We start from the raw sequence: 18849 nt of genomic DNA on the forward strand, positions 1-18849 counted from the left end.
AATGTACAACCAGTGGTCTCAGCCATAAATGCAATAGATTCTATACAAAGTAAGCTCCAAAGAGTTTAAAGGAACAAAGGACATATATGGTTAAAGGCTCAGAGAAAAACTCGATGGAGGAGTGAGTGATTTAAATGGGTTTTGATGCATGGGAAGAATTTTGTTAGGATTGATGAGTTATAAGAAGACCATTTTATGTTACGGAAAACAGTATGGAGATTCCTCAAAACACTAAAAATACACTTACCGTATGATCCAGCAATCCCACTCCTGGGCTTATATCCAGAGGGAACCTTAATTCAAAAAGATACATACACCCCAATGTTCATAGCAGCACTATTTACAATAGCCAAGACTTGGAAACAACATAAATGTCCATCGACAGATGACTGGATTAAGAAACTGTAGTATATTTATACAATGGAATACTACTTAGCCATAAAAAAGAATAAAATAATGCCATTTGCAGCAACATGGATGGACCTGGAGATTTTCATTCTAAGTAAAGTAAGCAAGAAGGAGAAAGGAAAATACCATATGATATCACTTACATGTGGAATCTTAAAAAAAACTTATTTACAAAATTGAAACAGACTCACAGACACAGAAAACAAACTTATGTTTACCAGGTGGGGAATGGCGTGGGAAGGGATAAATTGGAAGTTCGAAATTTGCAGATACTAACTACTATATATAAAATAGATAAACAAGTTCATACTGTATAGCATAGGGAACTATATTCAATATCTTGTAACCTATAATGAAAAAGAATATGAAAAGGAATATATGTATGTATATGAATGCGTGAACTATTATTCTGTACACCAGAAATTAACCCAACATTGTAAACTGACTATACTTCAATTCAAAAAAAAAGAAAAAGAAGGGCATTTTAGTTAGAAATAAGAGTAGGAGCAAAGGCATGGAGACTGAAATTAGCAGAAAGTGTCATCCTGTTTGTAGCTTAAGGTCCACGTTGAGGAGTAATGAAAGGTGAGGCTGTAATGGAACATTGGAGTCATTTGGGGAAGGCTTTGAATGTTGAAGCAAAAATTTTTATTTAATTGGATGCTCAAAGGGAAGTAACTAAAGGCTTTTGTGTAGAGTAGTAATATATTCTGAATGCCACTACAGCGACGATGTTAGAGAACATTTGACCAAGGGTGGGGTGGGATCTGAAGACTATAGAGCAAAAATGTATAGTTTGGAAGAGAAGTAGCAGAGACACAATGAAGCTATTGTAATAGTCAAAGCAGATGGTAACATGGACCTGAATCAAACAGGCATAGTGGGGCTGCAGAGAAGGACACAAATACAAGGCACACTGGAGAGAGGGGATCTACTGAAATTTACTATTGATGGTGGGTGGAGTGGAGGATGAGTCAATTTGACTTTTGAGATTTCAAATCTAAATGGCTAGAAAATAGAAGCATTTGTCAATCAGAGAACACAAGAAAAGAAAAGAGGTTGGGCCAATCCAAAAATGGGCAGAAGACCTAAATAGACCTTTCTGCAAAGACATACAGATGGCCAACAGGCACATGAAAAGATGCTCAACATCACTGATCATCAGAGAAATGCAAATCAAAACTACAATGAGGTGTCACCTCACACCTGTCAGAATGGCTATCATCAAAAAGTCTACAAATAATAAATGCTGGAGATGGTGTGGAGAAAAGGAAACCCTCCTACAATGTTGGTGGGAATGTAAATTGGTGCAGCCACTATTGAAAACAGTCCAGATGTTCCTTAAAAAAATAAAAATAGAGTTGCCATATGATCCAGCAATCCCACTCCTGGGCATATATCCAGAAAAGATGAAAACTGTAATTTGAAAAGATACATGCACACCAGTGTTCATAGCAGCACTATTCACAATAGCCAAGACTTGGCGGTAACCTAAATGTCCATCGACAGATGACTGGATAAAGAAGATGTGGTGTGTGTATGTGTGTGTATGTGTGTGTGTGTGTGTATGTATACACACAATGGAATGTTACTCAGCCATAAAAATGAAATAATTCCATTTGTCCTTTGATAGCCTTTGATAGGTAAGTGAATAAGCAAATTTTGGTACATCCAAACAAAAGAATATTATTTCAGCACTAAAAAGAAATGAGTTATCCAGCTACAAAAAATATTAAGGAACCTTAAACACATTGCTAAGTGAAAGAAGCCAATCTGAAAGGGCTACATGGTGTGTGATTCCAACTAAATTCCATTCTGGAAAAGGAAAAATTATGGAGACAGTAAAAAGATCAGTGGTTGCCAAGGGTTCTGGAAGAGGTAAGGACAAATAGGTGAAGTACAGGGGATTTTTAGAGCAGTGAAATTATTCCATGTGATACCATAATGGTGAACATATGACATTGTCTGTTTGTCAAAACCCAGAGAACCGTACAACCCAGGGTGAATCCTAATGTAAACTAAGGACTTTGGTTAATAATAATGTATGGATATTGGTTCACCAATTGTAACATGTACCAAACTAATGCAAGATGTTAATAATAAGGGAAAGTGCGTTTGGGGTGGGGAGCAGGGGAGGGGACAGAGTGGGTATATGGGAACTCTCTGTACTTTCTTCTCAGCTTGTCTCTAAACTTAAAACTCCTTTGAAAACGAAGTCTATTAATGAAAAAAGAAAGGCAAATAAAAAGGCCAGGCATCCTCCAAAAAAAGTTTAATTTCCTCTTACATATTTTGTGGTTGTTTCCATTTATTATCCCTATAAGGTTAATACCTCGACTAAAACTAGATTTGGTTTGTAAAGAATCACCCAAAATAAAGACATATATTTTGATTCCAGTTCAGACTTTGGGAATTATGGACCAAGGTAGCTTAACTCTCTCCAAGAGCAAAGATCGTCTAAAATCCACAGAATGTCACCAGGGTTTTCACTGTTCTTTGCAGCTGGTCAATTCTTGTATCAAATAGCTAGAGGCTGCGGTCTGAGTGGGATCTTTACGTAACCCCTCTTTTGAGGGTTTATTCTCTTGCCTGGAAGCTTGTCCCGGGAGCACTGGCATTCTTTTCTCCTTGCTAACTGTATTTGTTTTCAAGAGCCGCCCTAACCAATTACCATACATTGGGTAACTTAAAACAACAGAAATCGAATCTCCCTTAGCTTCTGGAGGCTAGAAGTCTAAAACCAGAGTATCAGCAGGGCCACGCTCCCTCTGGGACTCTGGGAAGAATCCTTCCTTGACTCTTCCTAGTTTCTGGTGATAGCCACCAATCCTGGGTGTTTCTTGAATTGAAGCTGCATCACCCAATCTCTGCTTCTGTCATCACCTGGCATTGTCCCTGTGTATCTCTCTGGGTCTCTTCTCTTCTTATGAGGACACAGGTCATATTGAATTAGGGGCTTCACCTTAAATATACTGCACCTGCAACAACTCTATTTCCAGAGGTACTGGGGGTTAGGACTTCAAACTACCTTCTGGGGGACACAGATCAACCCACAGTAGTACCAGAATGATGATGTCAAGTTGTGGGCATGTTTTAACCTTTAACCTAAAGCAAGGCCTTCTGAGAAATGACACCTTCTACTTAGAATAGCCTTGGGGTTCTAGATAGACCAAAAGTCCAACTCTTACTACCATGTACAGTCATGCTTCCTCAGACAGCAGGCTGAACATTCATTCAGGGGTTCTTTACCTATAGACTAAGAGTCTAAAGGGATTTTTTTTATTGAAGTATAGTCAGTTACAATGTGTCAACTTCTTGTGTACAGCATAATGCAAAGGGACTTTTCTTATCAGCCTTGTGGGGCAGGACTGTGCAGCTCCTTGAAGCCATCAAGCCTTATGGCTCACATCACGTCAGTAGCCTCACTCCAAAACAGGCTTCTATCTGAGTTATTCACAGCCTTAGTTCTGAACTTCCTATCCTAGACTTTCCTCCCCACTTATATCTGATAATCCTTCAGTTTCTGATCTCATTCCTCTTACTGGTCATGTTTATACTTGCCCTTTGGAACTGATGCTCAGCACTATTTCTCTGGCTTTGACCAATAAATATCTTTCTTCCTGGACCCCAGTTGGAACTTACAAAGACTATCATGCATTGTGGGAAAATACTCTGTAATGTCCATCCATCTGCTAGCACAGTCAGCTGCAGTTAGCACTCCCACTGTACCATACGAATCAGAGCCAAGCATCAAGTCGTGACCTCTAAGGTTCTAAGCCATCCTTTGTGTTGCCAGGAAAAATTTGACCTTCTTTAAACCCAGACAGAACCCTCCATTTTCCACCAGGAATATATTTCTGCTTTTATTTTCAAAGCTGAAGGTACATTTTTGAAATTAAGGTTTATTTGCCCATGGACTTCTGAAGGTTTTACATAGTTATGATGGAATGTCTTAGGATGTAGAAATCTCTGTCAGGTTCTGAATGGTGTCAGTCTTCCACCCTCACACCTTCTCTAGAACAGCCTTAGGAAAGGTCCCCCAGTAACCTCCTAATTACTGCGTTCAGTCATTTTCAGCCCTCACCCTGCTTGACTTCATAGCACCATTTGGCACTATTGACCGCTCCCCATTTCTCAAAAATCAGCTCTCTCTTAAGAGGTATAACCTCTGCTGTTTTCTCCAACTTCAGTGATAAATCCTTCGGAGTCTCCCTTGCTCACTCCTCTTCCTCTGACCATCCTTTAGTCATTGGTAACTCCCCAGGCTCCCAACATGGCTTTTTGTTCTCATGCTGTATCTTCTGTGGGTGACCCTATTTATTGTCAAGTCTCCAGTTATAAGTTAATGATTTACAAATCCATATCTCCAGCCTTGGCTTCTTTTCTGAGCTCCAGACCTGTGCATCCAATGACTAGGCACCTCAAGTTTAACATGTCCAGACAAATCTCATTGCTTCTCTTGCCCAGCTCAATGAAAGTACTATCAGCGTAGATTTGCCCCCCACTTTCATGCCTCCCATCTAATCTACATGTTTTGTTTCTCTTGATTGACCCTTTCTCTTTATACTAGCTTTACCTAGTTTATTATACTTTGTCTGGACTATTTTAATAGCCTTTTGCATGGTTTGTCTCTTACTCCAGACCAATCTCCACCTGGCATTCAGAATGAAAATGTCACAGCATGAAACTCTTTAATTGCTCTCCATTGCCTACGGGATAAAGTTCAGTTTCCTTAGTGAGACATTCAAGAGGTGGCCTTTTGCTCTTTGAACCTCATCTTTTGGTTTGCTCTACTTCCTCCCCAAAGCTTCAGTCATAGCAAACTACTTATAGATCCCAATGCTCATTATTGCTTTATGCCTTTACTTCTTTTTGTCTCTGCCTGGAAGGCTTTCCCTTCTCCACACCCAACTACTTAGAAAGGGCTCAGGGCCAGATCGCCTGTCTGAATATGAGATAAGAAAGGCGGACCTCTGTGAGACTCCACCCTGCCAGGAAGTCCCAGCAGACGCTGTGTTGGGCAACTGCCCCTTTACATCTGGGCCCTGGAGTGCCATGGCTCAGTGACCCTGGGTCCCTGCCAGAAGCTACAGGGCAAAGACAACTTCTGTGCTGGACTCTTCCGGATATATGTCAGTTCCGGATGAGGCTTTGAGGCTGCCAAGTTCTCGGGCTGGATCTCCTGTTGGCAGACTGACAGTTTCTCCATGGCTTAGGTGCCAGCATTGTGAAGGTTTCTGCTGAGTGGTTCCAGTTTTGCACAGTTCCACAGACAGCTAGACCTACCCTTGTCTTAGGGCCTGACTCAAAAGCAGATGGGTGAATGGGACTGTTCCCATCCCCATCAACCCCTGGGGTGCCTTGTGGCTAACCCAAAGTATCCAACCTGCAAGGGGCCTCTCTCTAAATAACTTATAGGATGATTTCCCTCTCTCTCTCTCTCTCTTTCTCTTCCAGCATTCATTCAATCAACCAATATTTATTGACCAAGAACTATATACCAGGCAGTCTACTAAATACTGAGGACACAGCAGTATACAAAAAACAGGTGCACATACAAAATCACTGCCTTTTTTGAGCTTACAGTCTAGTGTGGGAGACAGTCATTAAATATAAAGACATGCAAATATTTCCTTAATAATAGTTGTAAAGGAAATAGTGCAATGAAGGAAAAGTGCAGGGTTCTATGAAGGATCTGGGCCTTTGTCAGTTGGAGAAATTTTGTTGGAGAAATGAAATCCCTCAAATGAATATGAAGCTATTGCTTTTCTCTTGAAGCTTTGAGTTTTTCTTCTCTATTTGTATGCATTTTTAGACATTAAATCTATTAACCTCTTACCTATTATATTTGTTACAATTATTTTCCAGGTTTAAAATATCTAGTTAAATCTATAACTCTGATACATTTGAATATTATAAGCCAGTTATGTAGGTGTCCCCCATTTGAGTTTGTCTAATATTTTCTCATTATTAGCTTTGGGTTATTTGTGCATTTTTGGCACAATTATCATAGAAATGATGCTTTGGACTTTTCATTGCATTCTATCAGGGCACATGATTTCAATGTTGTCTATTACTGATTATGTTCACTTTGATCACTTGGTTAAGATGGTGTCTGCTAGTCTTTTCCACTGTGAAGTTACTCTTTTCCCCTTTGTATTATTATTTTGCAGACTCCTTTCTCACCCTGCATGGACTCGAACAACCCACACCAAGCTGCGCCTCTACAGATGCCTTTATCACCCAGGAATGGACAACCTTCTCACCCTGTTCAGGCTCTGACACCACATGCCGAGCCACTCCAATGTATGAGTGCCCTCCTCACCCTACCTGGGCTCTGACACCACATGCCGGGCCTTTCCTCCCGGTGGATGCCTGCTCTTACCCTGCTCTGGCTCCAACACTGAGTTTTCCCCCTTCGTAGAGGCCCTTGTCACCCACCTGGGTTCCAACATCCCATGGCAGGTGCTCACCTCGCAGATGGAGACCCTCCATTTGGGCTGAGGCGTCCCATGCTGGGTCCTCCCCCCACGTGAACACCTGCCCACAGTGCTCAGATTCTGAAACCGCACCTGCTTGCGGTCTGACTCCACACAAATGTGGGGGCTTCTCAGGGACACCCTTCTCACAGTGACTTGGCTCTGACTTCTCACTCCCAGCTGCCTTTCCACACACCTTGCTCCATCTCTCTTAATGGTATGGAGACTAAATTGCTCAGAAAGAGAAAAAAAAAAGGAATGGAAGAGGAAGAAGCAGAGCTCTGCAATCTCCAGAGTCTAAAGCCACGGAAAACTCTCATCAAGATTACCTGGATTACTTCAAAACCCTGCACCTTTGTGTGTGTGTGTGTGTGTGTACATACATATATAGAAGTATAGTCAGTTTACAATGTTGTGTCAATTTCTGGTGTACAGCACAATGCTTTAGTCATACATGAACACACATATATTCATTTTCATATTCTTTTTCACCATAAGTTACTATAAGATATTGAATATAGTTCCCTTAGCTATACAGTATGAACTTGTTTATTTTATATATAGTAGTTAGTATCTGCAAATCTCGAACTTGCAATTTATCCCTTAGAGAGATGTCACCCTCTTCCCCTTCTGGTAACCATAAGTTTGTTTTCTATATCTGTGAGTCTGTTTCTGTTTTGTAGATAAATTCATTTGTATTTTTTTTTAGATTCCACACATAATTTGACATCATGTGGTATTTTTCTTTCTTTTTCTGGCTTACTTCACTTAGAATGACAATCTCCAGGTCCATCCATGTTGCTGCAAATGGCATTATTTTATTCTTTTTTATGGCAGAGTAGTATTCCATTACATAAATAACCACATCTTCTTTATCCAGTCATCTGTCAATGGACATTTAGGTTGCTTCTATGTCTTGGCTATTGTAAATAGTTCTGCTATGAACATTGGGGTGCATGTATCTTTTTGAATTAAGGTTCCCTCTGGATATATGCCCAGAAGTGGGATTGCTGGATCATATGGTAAGTGTATTTTTAGTCTTTTGAGGAATCTCCATACTGTTTTCCACAGTGGCTGCACCAAACTGCATTCCCACCAGCAGTGTAGGAGGGCTCCCTTTTCTCCACAGCCTCTCCAGCATTTGTCATTTGTGGACTTTTGAATGATGGCCATTCTGACTGGTGTGAGGTGACATCTCATTGTAGTTTTTTAAAGGGTCCTTTTAAACTCCATCTCTTATGTGGAATCTAAAAGAAAAAATGATACAAATTCTATTTACAAATCAAAAACAGACTCAGAGACATAGAAAATAAACTATGGTTACCAAAGAGGGAAGGGCAAGGAGGGATAAATTAGGGGTTGGGGATTAACAGACACACATTACTATATATAAAATGATAAACAACAAGGACCTACTGTACAACACAGGAAAGTTTATTCAATTTCTTATAATAACATATAATGGAAAAGAATTTGAAAAGAAAAAAATACGTATATAAAAATATATGTATATGAATCACTTTGCTGTACATCTGAAAGTTTGTAAATCAACTACATTTCAATAAAAAATTTAAAAAATAGATAAATTGACCCTTAGCATAAAAAAATGCCATCTCTTTATGAAGCATTTTTTAATCAATCCATCCAACTATTAGTGATCTCCTCCCTTATTCAGAACCTTCTAGACTCCTACGACACACAAACATTCATTGTGTGCCAACTCTGGTGCCAGGCACTGTGAGGGATGCTGCAGATACTGTGGCGAGTGAGACCCCAGCCCCGATGGAGTTTGTGGTGTTGTTAGGAACACAGGCGAACCAACGGGGAATAATAAAGCATGCAAAGTGCTCTGGTGAGAGAAACATAGTCAGTGGGTCATGAAGGGGTGGTGGAGACATGAGGATGAAGAGGTGGGTGAGGCCAGATCATGTAGGGCCTTTTCAGCTATTCATTCAACACGCACTGATGTAGCATTTCCTGCGGGCCAGCCATGGTTCTGGGATGATAGTTACACTAAACAGGTAAAACTCTGCACTCAAGTAGTTTATATTCAAAGGAGAGGAGACAGCTGATGAACATACTGAATAAGTGTATTATATAGGACATTACATGGTTTCAAGTACTATGGAGCAAGATGAAGTGGGGGAGGGGATAGGAAGTGCCAGTGGGGACAGAAAAATTATCAGGAGGGGGCAGGTTGGTTGCAGTTTTAAGTAGGGTGATCGGGGAAGGCCTCATTGACCAGATGATATTTTACTTCTTCCATTGGCGTCAGTGCAGGAATGAGCCGTGCCCATGTAGAATGCAGGCATTTAAACCAGAGGGAAGAGCAGGCACAAAGGCCCTGAAACAGAAGTGAGAAAGAACGAGACTACCATGCTGGAACAGAGAAAGGAGGGGCAGTGGGAAATCAGGTCAGAGGCTAACAGGGAGCCAGCCTCCTTAAGGCCTTGTAGGTCAACATAAAGGCTTTGGATTTTATTGTACTGTGAATAGAACAGAAAGTCCTTATAGAGTTTTGAGAAGAGTGCCAAGTTCTGGCTTATGTATTGGGAGAATCAGAACAGCAGTTGTGTTGAGAATGGATCACAGAGGCGGAGGGCAAGGGCGGAGGCAGGGACACTGGTTAAGAGTCTCTTGCAGCAATCCAGGTGAGAGGTGATGGTAGCTTTCCGCTCTGGAGGTGATAGAGAAGGTGGTTTGGAGAAAGAGCCAATAGGGTTACAGATTGATTGTATGGGGGACCAGGTGCTGGGTAGGGAAAGAGAGGATATCTCTGAGTCATATTAGGGAGCTAGGACTTTAAAATGAAGAGAATAGGGATTCACCAAAGGGATTTAAACAGGGAAGTGATATGTGCTTTACATTTGAAAAATATCCCTCTAGCCATTGGGTGGAAGATGGACTGGGGGAGGTCAGTTTTGAATGTGAAGAGGTCAGATAGGGGGCTATTCCAATAGCCAAGTTAAGACATGATGAGCCTGTTCTGGACTAGACAAGGGAGATGAAGAAACATTGATGGGTACAGAACCTGATGGAAGTAAAATTGACATGACTAGGTGATGGGTTCAATGTGAGAGGGAAAGAGAAGAATCAAGAACGACCCAGGTTTTTGGCTTCAACAACTAGGTAATGCCAATAATGGAGATGGGAAATATTGAAAAAGAAATACCTTGCAGTAGAAGGGAGAAATTGAGAATTCTGTTTTAGCAAAAGGATAAATGTTGAGTTCTGTTAGCTATCCAAGTGGAGGTGCTAAGCAGGCAAGAGGATATACCTTTCTGAAGCTCAGAGGAGAGAGCTCCAGCTCCAAAATTTCTCTGAGACGTCCCTCCATTCCTCATCACAATCTCCCGTCCCTTTCCCTGTCTCCTAATCAACATGCTTTTTTGGTTTCAAGACCTCAGTTCCCATCCTCCATCTTCATTCTCCAAGTCTGGCAGCCACCTTCTAGCTTCATTATTTTTCTCTCCAGACCAAACTCAATGGTCTTCTTTGTCCAACATTCCAGTTGAAATTTGCTCTACTTCATAATTTCCATCATATCTGTCTTGCTAATCCTCAATCCTGGACAAACACAGTCATGTTTCTTTCTTTGTTTCCTGTTCCTAGTCCCTTTATGGGTTCATAAACTGGGCTCCAAACATGGGTTTCATGAATCCTTTGACTTGTACAATATACATATATATGTACATATATATGCACTTATCTGAATAGACAACCTGTTGTAATTATATTTCCAAAGGGATTTGGAACCTTAAAAACGTTTGCGAACTATTACATTAAATGATACTGACAAATATTAAAAACAAGCAACAATAATTAGTCCCATTGTAAATTCATGTTATAGGAACTAGCTGATTCCTTAATGTCAGTGAGTGATGCTTTTTACTCTTTACTCCTGTTATAAGTTCAGGAGTCAGAGAAACTTAAGGGAAAAAATACAAAATTATATTTGGGGTTGATTCTTTCACTTAGGTGCTTCTTAAGGCAGGCGGGGTAGAGCAGAAAGCACACGGAATTAGGAGGCCCAAGGTCCAGTTCCATCTCCTCCTAAAACTAGTAGCGTGTCTTCGGGTAAGTCACCTAATCATCTCTAAGCCTCAGTTTCCTCATCTGTAAATAGAGATGACAGCATCTCCCGAACTATTTTAAGGGTCAAAATTGTAGCCAACATATGTGAAAGTGTTTTGTACATACACAGACCACAAACCACATGTTGCAAAGGAGAAACGGCTGAATTTTCAAAAGTGGCATTTCTTTTCTTGAAACAAATTGAGAAGAAGGGTCAACAGGGTGAAGGCCTGGAAGCAATGTGAAGTGGACAGAGAATTCATAATTAGCAATGGAGTCAGTGTGTTTTGCTGTAAATATACTCCTGGAAATATTTTGAAAACCCTCAGTTGTAAAGCTCCAGGCCCTGAGCTGGGCCAAATAGGGAGGGGTTCTCCTGGGGTGGAATGATGAAATCCAGGATGTGTTCTTTGGGCCCCCCTCACCCATCCCCGCCCCCACACTCCCTCCCAGCACCTCTCACCCTGTAGAAACGTGGGAACATGGAACAGCCTGGGGGTGGGGGGCTGAGAGAAGGCAAGCAATCATCCCCGCCAGTTTCCCCTCCCTTGGCCTCTTGCCAAAAAGTCATGTCTCCACCAGGCTGTCTCCCTCCCTGTCACCTTCCTTTCTACCAGGGAGCTTTGCAGTTTCTTAAGGAACTCTTGAAGACCCGTAATTTTTCCAGACCCCAGTGAAGGAATTTTTCATGGTGTCATTCTAGGCACTGTGACAGGCAGTGTGTAGAAGCAATACCTTCTCAACACATTGAAAATCCAGCTCAATATTTGCTTTCCAGTCTTCCTGCTCTGACGATCAGCCCTGGTGACAGAAAAGAGAGCTACAAGCCTTGAAACTTCTAGTCAAACATTCTCTTCCCAGAACCATGAGTCACCAGGGTGGTTGGCTTAGCTAATAAATAAATATTGAAGCACTGGCTTCTTATTGAATCTTTGTAGTTAATAATTCTTCAAAAATAGATAATCCTAAGTAGTGTCATATATCAAATACCACTGAGCTCATCATGGTGTAGTGCAGTGGTGCTCAAAGCAGAGTGCACAGTGGAATCCATGGAGGGAGGGGATTATTGGAATCAACTAGGACCCAACCCCAGAGAGTGTGATTCATTTGCTCAGAAGGTGAGGAATGGGTGGGGTGGGCAGGGCATTAGTATTTTCTAAAAACTCTCCAGGTAAAAGAATCTAGCAGTTCCTTTAATGATTAAACATAGAGTTACCATATGACCCAGCAATTCCACTCTCAGGTGTATATCCAAGAGAAGTGAAAACACAGACCCACACAAACATTTGTACATGGATAGTTTATAGCAGCACTATTAGTAATAGCCAAAAGGTGGAAACCACCCAAATGTCATTTGATAGATAAAGAGATAAACAAATGTGGTATATCCATACAATGGAATATTATTCAGCCATAAAAAAGGAATGGAGGCCGGATATGTGCTACAATTTGGATGAACCTTGGAAACATTATGTTAAGTGACAGAAGCCAGTCACAAAGGTCCAAATATTATATGATTCCATGCATATGAAAGTCCAGCATAGGGAAATCTATAAAGACAGCAGGTAGATTAGTGGCAGCTTAGGGCTAGGGGTGGAGGATGGATGAATAGCAGGGTGGTAGCTAATTCATATGAGATCTCTTTTTGAGGTGCTGAAAATGTTCTAAAATTGACAGTGGGGACAGCTGCACACATCTGTGACAATTATATTAAAGTCATTGAAATGAGTGAATTGTGTGTGAAGTATATCTCAATAAAGCTATTTAAAAGAGAGAAAAAAAATACTCCCCAGGTGATTTTACTGTGCAGCTGAGGTTGAGAACCACTGGTGTAGTTGAAGGAGTATGCACTTGAAGTTAGACAGACAGGAACAAAATGACTGTGTCATTAGGTGACCCAGCTGTGGCTCTCAGAGCCTCATTTTCCTCATCTGGAGAATGAGGATAATAAATTCTGCCTCATAAGCTTGGAAGGAGAATTTTTTTGTGGAAAACAAATGAAAGTGTGTGTAGAGTCTGACACTTAGCAAGCCGGCACTCTATTAAAGGAAACTATCACCATCATTGTTTTTCTTTTCTGCCCTAAGGCTCAGAAGGATAGCATTAGAAATATCGGTTCTCACTGCACAAGCTGGGAGAAGGCGGTCTGCAGCGTGGAGGGGACCAAGCCAAATGCATTATCTGAATGTAGACTCAATAAATGTCCTCTGTGCTGGTAATAATTTTTTTGGCCCCATCACAAATCCCACATTCTTGCAATGAGTAAGACTGCAGTGTCATTGTTCACCAAGGAGATGGGTGGCTTCTGTTTCGCCTTTAAAGCTGATGGGAGATCAAGCAGAGGATTCCACTGGGATCTACTGCCTTTCATAAAATATTTGTCATCACATTCTGTCAAATCTACCATTGTAGTATGCCTCTCAGATCCCCTCGCTTGCATCCATCTCCACTGTCACTGCCCTAGACCGGGCCTCTAAACCTCTCACCTAATGACAGCAGCACACTCCTAACCGTCTCTAACCTGTTCCCGCCAACTCCTTCTCTACCCCCCCCCCCTTAGAGCAATCTTTGCAATGCGCCCTTCTGATGGAATCTCTCTTGTTTAAAGACGTTTCAATGGCGTCAAACCTTTCAATAGTTCCTGCTGTAGGATGGTTCTATTAGTGTCTCTTCATCTACCCAGTTGAGTTCAGTTCAACAGATCTTTATTGCTCATCGGCTTTGGGATGGGTACTGCAAGGGCTAGTAAACGGGACACAGTCTTTTCCCTTCCAGAGCCTACCTTCTTGAAAAGAGAGGCAAACAAGCAATTTCAAGGCCTGGGGAGGAAATTGGCAAAAAGGAGGAAAGGGGTTTTGGGTGGAAGAAGGAGAATGAGCAAAGGTGTGAGAGTGCGTGCAAGAACTGCAAAGCCATTGGATAATAAAAGGGACAGGTGTGAGGACAGAGTGGGGGACATACAGATGGGCAAGTAGGCGGGGGGGGGGCCAGGTTATGCTAAGAAGTTTGGACTAAATCTGATAGTGATAATGAGCTGTTGGGAGCCTTTGGCTGGGGGAGAAACAGGATGATGTTTGCATTTGTAAAAGATAGCTCTGGCTGCTTGGTAAAAGAAAGATTATAGTGGGTCAGGCGTGGAGGCAGGGGAAGCTATATGGAAACTAGATTATTTATGACTGTCCAATTACCCAAGCTAGAAACTGCTTAGTTTCTCTTCCCCCTCTTCATCATAACCAATAATCACATCAAGTCCTGTCAGCTCTACCGCCAAAATTGACTTAATCACTCAGCATTTATTGAATCCTTCTATGCATCAAGTGCTGTGCTTGGTGAAAAAGAATCCGTTTCTCTCGTAAGAGAAGCTGATTGTCTTTGGGGGGAGACAGATATGTAAATAGATACATTTGAAATAATGTGATAAGTACTCACTGGGTGCTATCCAAGCTGGAGGCAGGAAGAGGGAGGAGAGAAAACGAATATCTCTGCTTGGGGGGAATGAGAGGGAAATCAAGGATCCACGGAGATGAGGTATGAGTTATGTCTTGAAAAATGAGTAAGAATTCCCCCCGAGGGAGGAGGCTGGGGAGAGGGTACTGCACAGGATGGTAGTAGCTCCTGCAAAGACATGGAAATGTGAATGAATAGAGCTTGTTTGGGAACCAGCAAGAAGTTTGGGGTCACGAGAACTGGAGCTTAGGTTATGAAAGGAGGCATAGAAAAAGATGAGGTTGGAGAGGAAGGCCAAGTTGGAATGTGAAAGCCCTTGTTTAAGGCAGTGGATCCTGGGGTCGTGAGAGAGTTTTAAGCTAAAGGATGTGGTCTGATCAGATTTGTGAGTCCCTATCTTAGGCCATATTCACTTATGGCCATCTCTTCATTCTCCCTAATATTGCTCTGTTAAGGCTCTTGCTCTTTCTCATTTATAGGATTGCAGTGGTCTCCTAACAGGTCTCCCTGTCCCAGGAAAGCCCCCTCCAGTTTATCCTGTGCTTTGCCATCTTTCTAAAACCCCTGTCTCTTCCTGCCATTCTGCTGCTGCAGCCTGCCAGTGGCTCCCCATCGCTGCCAGGAAAAGTCCTTGAATGCCCAGCACGGCGTGCAAGACCCGTACGTTCCGGCCTGTGCTGCTTTCCAGCCTCACCTGCCATCCCTCCTCCCATCCTTTTTCCAGCCTGTACCTTTGGCTGTCCTTGCTAACTCCAGGACCCCCAAGCCTGCCAGGCACGTTCAGGGCTCCCCATCTCTTCTCATGCTCCTCCCTCACAGTCTATCTGAAATGCCCTTACTGGAAACTTCTCTCTAGCTTTCAAGAATCAACCCACAAGGCAAATTCCTTTGATCTTCCCTTGACTCCCTACAGGGAGAACAAATCCCGCTTCCAGATACTTTCACTCTAAGCATCTTCGCTGTAGACATCTTTGCCGCAAGCATTTTTGCCACATAACTAATTGGCTGTGAAGCGATTTTGCCATGAAAGATGAAAAAAAAACCTGGCTGACAGTTTTCGGTTTGATGGTTTGATTTCATCTGGTTGAAATGCTCTAGCATTTCCTCCGGTTAGTGATGTTATTGATGGCTTTACGGAGCTGACAGCTGACAAATGATGATTTGCACCAAGAGTTGGTTTCTCATTTGGACACACACTATATTGGAGGAGAACAGGGTAGAGGGCCTCGAAGGCGCAGACTTGAACCCACATTTCCCACAGAACTTTGGAACATCTATCAACAGACATGTGACAATGTGCCAAGAACACACAACAGTGTAGAGGCTTTCACAACACAATACAGAGCTCAGTTACAAATATGTATCCTAGCATTTGAAAACCGATACCTGTCTTAATGAAGGAGGACATTTTAGCAAAAAAGAAAAAGTGTGATACAAAACGAGGAGAGGGATCAAGTGAAAAAAATGTATAAAATGCTGTGAATGGAAGACTTGGAGGGCAAATACTTAAGGACTACCCACAAAATAAAATCAGTTATTTGTGCAGTATTGCCATGAATCTGCACACATTTTAAATGCATTCATTTATCTTGTATTTCACAATAGTCTTTTTGCATTTTGTTATTCATTTTTCATATTTTATTATGTCATCTTCAGTGTCTCTCTTATTTTTCATTATTTTATCTTTCAGGGCCAAATTGCATACAGCCAATTATTATGTGGTGAAAATGTGAAGTCTTTTTAATTTTGTTATTTATTGTTCATGTTTTATTATGTCCTTTTTAATGTCCCTCTTTTATTTTTCGTTATTTTATCTTTTTCAGCAAGATTACATTACAGCCAATCAGTTAGGCAGTTAAAATGTTTGCAGCGAAGAGTCTATGGCAAAGATGCTTACGGTGAAAATACCAGACACACATATCCCTTCCCCTCTCTGGGCTCCCTGGCATCTGGTATACGCTGATATTAGAGCATACATCTTATTGCCTCCTAATTGTTGCTCGCAGGGCTGTCTCCCAGGCTAGACTGTAAGCTGCGCTAGAGGATAAGACCATATCACATTCCTCTTAAACTCAGCTCCCAGCACAGTGCCTGGCATACACTTAGAAGCCAAGTTAAATTTAAAAAGTTAAATTTAAGTTAAATGAAGGTATTGATCGTCCTGTCCCTTTTTTGTCTAGAATACTTATCCTCCCCACCAAGCAACTATTTACTGTTAAGTGGATGTCACTCTTTTCTGGCCCAGATTTCCATTCCTAAGTCACTGCAGCTATTCTTTTGAGCCAGCTGGAGATCCAAAGGCCCACGGTTCTGACTTCTCTTGGGTTAGACAGCAAGGGCTTCAATGTCCATGCCACGTGGTGACTCAAGCACCCGCCGGACTCAGCTTGTAACCAACCGGTGTGATAAAGCCATGCAACTGCCATTTAAATGTTCCCCCATCCCATTTACTGCTGTATATTTTCGGGCCTGAGCGAAGGACCAATACACTTGTAGAGATATCTTGGGGGCATGGCATAATGTCTGTGCTTCGGCTGGGATTTTTCTAAGGAGAGCCATACAAGTGTTCCAAAGGAGACTGCAGGAAACCAGAGAAAGCCATGTCCACTGGTATAAGGGCTTCTTGGGGCTCCCTCTTAAGCAGAGGAACAATGAACCCCCAAACAGGGATTTACTGAACGATCAGAATCCCCAGAGATCCTCACATTTCTCAACTGTAGATTTAACTGTCCACTTTCAAGCTCCAAGAAAAAGTTCAAATGAGCTTAAGTTCTTCCCTCCCTCTCACCACCCCTCCTCCAAACTTTGAAACTTAGAGCAGCTGGTAGGAGCTTCAGACTACTAAGTCCAGGGCATTCCCTGGGGCTTACAGCATGAGTAGAAGTATCTAGAGCCTCAGGAGCCAATTCCTGGAGGGCCTTCTGGGGCATCTGGGAGTCTCCGGTTACATGGCAGACTGCACTGGTCACTGATACTGAAGCACATCCCAGGGGCTGACATTTTGGGGATAACCTTCCATTGGTTTAAGGCCAACCTGAAAGTGTCTCCAACTATTGATGTCTAAGGATTTGGAGACTGAATGTTAGAGTTGGGGGAACCAGAGTAAAAAAAAATCCTACTTGCATCAGTTTTATTACTCATAAAACGATCTTAAGATTCACGTGGAGAGAAAGGAGTGGGCAAGGGTAGGAGTTTGTCTATATGGGGTAGAAGGTAGTTGGTAGGGCCAACGAAGGAACGGGGACAAGGATTAAAGGGCAAGGAGATGACTGTAGAGGTGTAGGTGGGGAATCACCTGTGGTTTTACAGGGAAAATAGGAATTATTATCTCATTAAAGGGGGAATAATTGAGAGGTTTGGGGGAACCAATGTGAACATTTCTCTGACCTACCTGAGAATGAGGCTGGGACAGGTCTGGGTCAGCTTTGGGATCTGCTGGAGAGGAAAGCCAGGCATGGGCAGCAAACACTCTTTCTTGATTGTATTCTTCACCTAGAGTCTTGGCGAATTTTATCTTAGACTCAAGGCCCTTCAGTCCATATTTATGGTATGTCTCTATGGCCCATCTCTTTATGGTATATTTATCTTGGAAATGAGTTTAGAAATAATTTCTCTTAGAAAACAAAAACAGAAAGCAAAACAAACAAGCAAAAGAAATTCAACTTAGTGCTGTAGAGGATGAAGATGGGAGAAGAAAATGCATTTTTGGGGTGGGAGGTATGGCTTGGTGGTAGAGCTAGTGCTTGGCATGCATGAGGTCCTGGGTTCAATCCCCAGTGCCTTCTATAAGGGGGTAAAAAGAAAAGAAAATGCATTTCTCATATTGCCTAACTGCTAAAAAAGAAATAAAAAAGACCAGTAGGAAATGGCAGAGTTAGAATTTTCTAAAGAGTGAACACCCATCTGCCATACTGATTTTTTGACCATAACTTCGTAAAATATTTATTGAGCCCCTATAATACTACACTAGAGGCAAGTGACTTAGGCAAGGCCCTACCTTCAAGGAGCTCAGTCTACAGGAGGAAACTCATAAATTAAAATACAATGACAGGACCATGAGTTTGTGAATGGGGCAGCCTGGGCCATAGGAAGTAATGCCCATAAGCACAGAAGTAGGTCTGTGTGTTGACAAAGGATGTATCTGGGATCAGCTGCACTTCTGGTCTTCTGTTCAAACTATAAGTTTAGGTAGAAAAGAGGTGCAGCTGAGCTCTGCAGTGGATCCAGGATACAGCTGCTAAGTCTAACTACAGTTCTTTTGGCACTGCTAACTGGGCTGGATTCTGCCTGGCGGCCAAAGACTGCCAAATCTTGATTTAAGACATTGACTTTCCAAAGAAAAATAGCTATAATGAAAATAGCTTATGTCTTACATAAACTTAGCAATATAACAAACGTATTACCTTTGAATAGGACCCATAGTATTTTGTTACATATGAAC

This window comes from Vicugna pacos, chromosome X, assembly GCF_048564905.1.
Source record: "Vicugna pacos chromosome X, VicPac4, whole genome shotgun sequence".
NCBI classification, from domain to species: Eukaryota; Metazoa; Chordata; class Mammalia; order Artiodactyla; family Camelidae; genus Vicugna; species Vicugna pacos.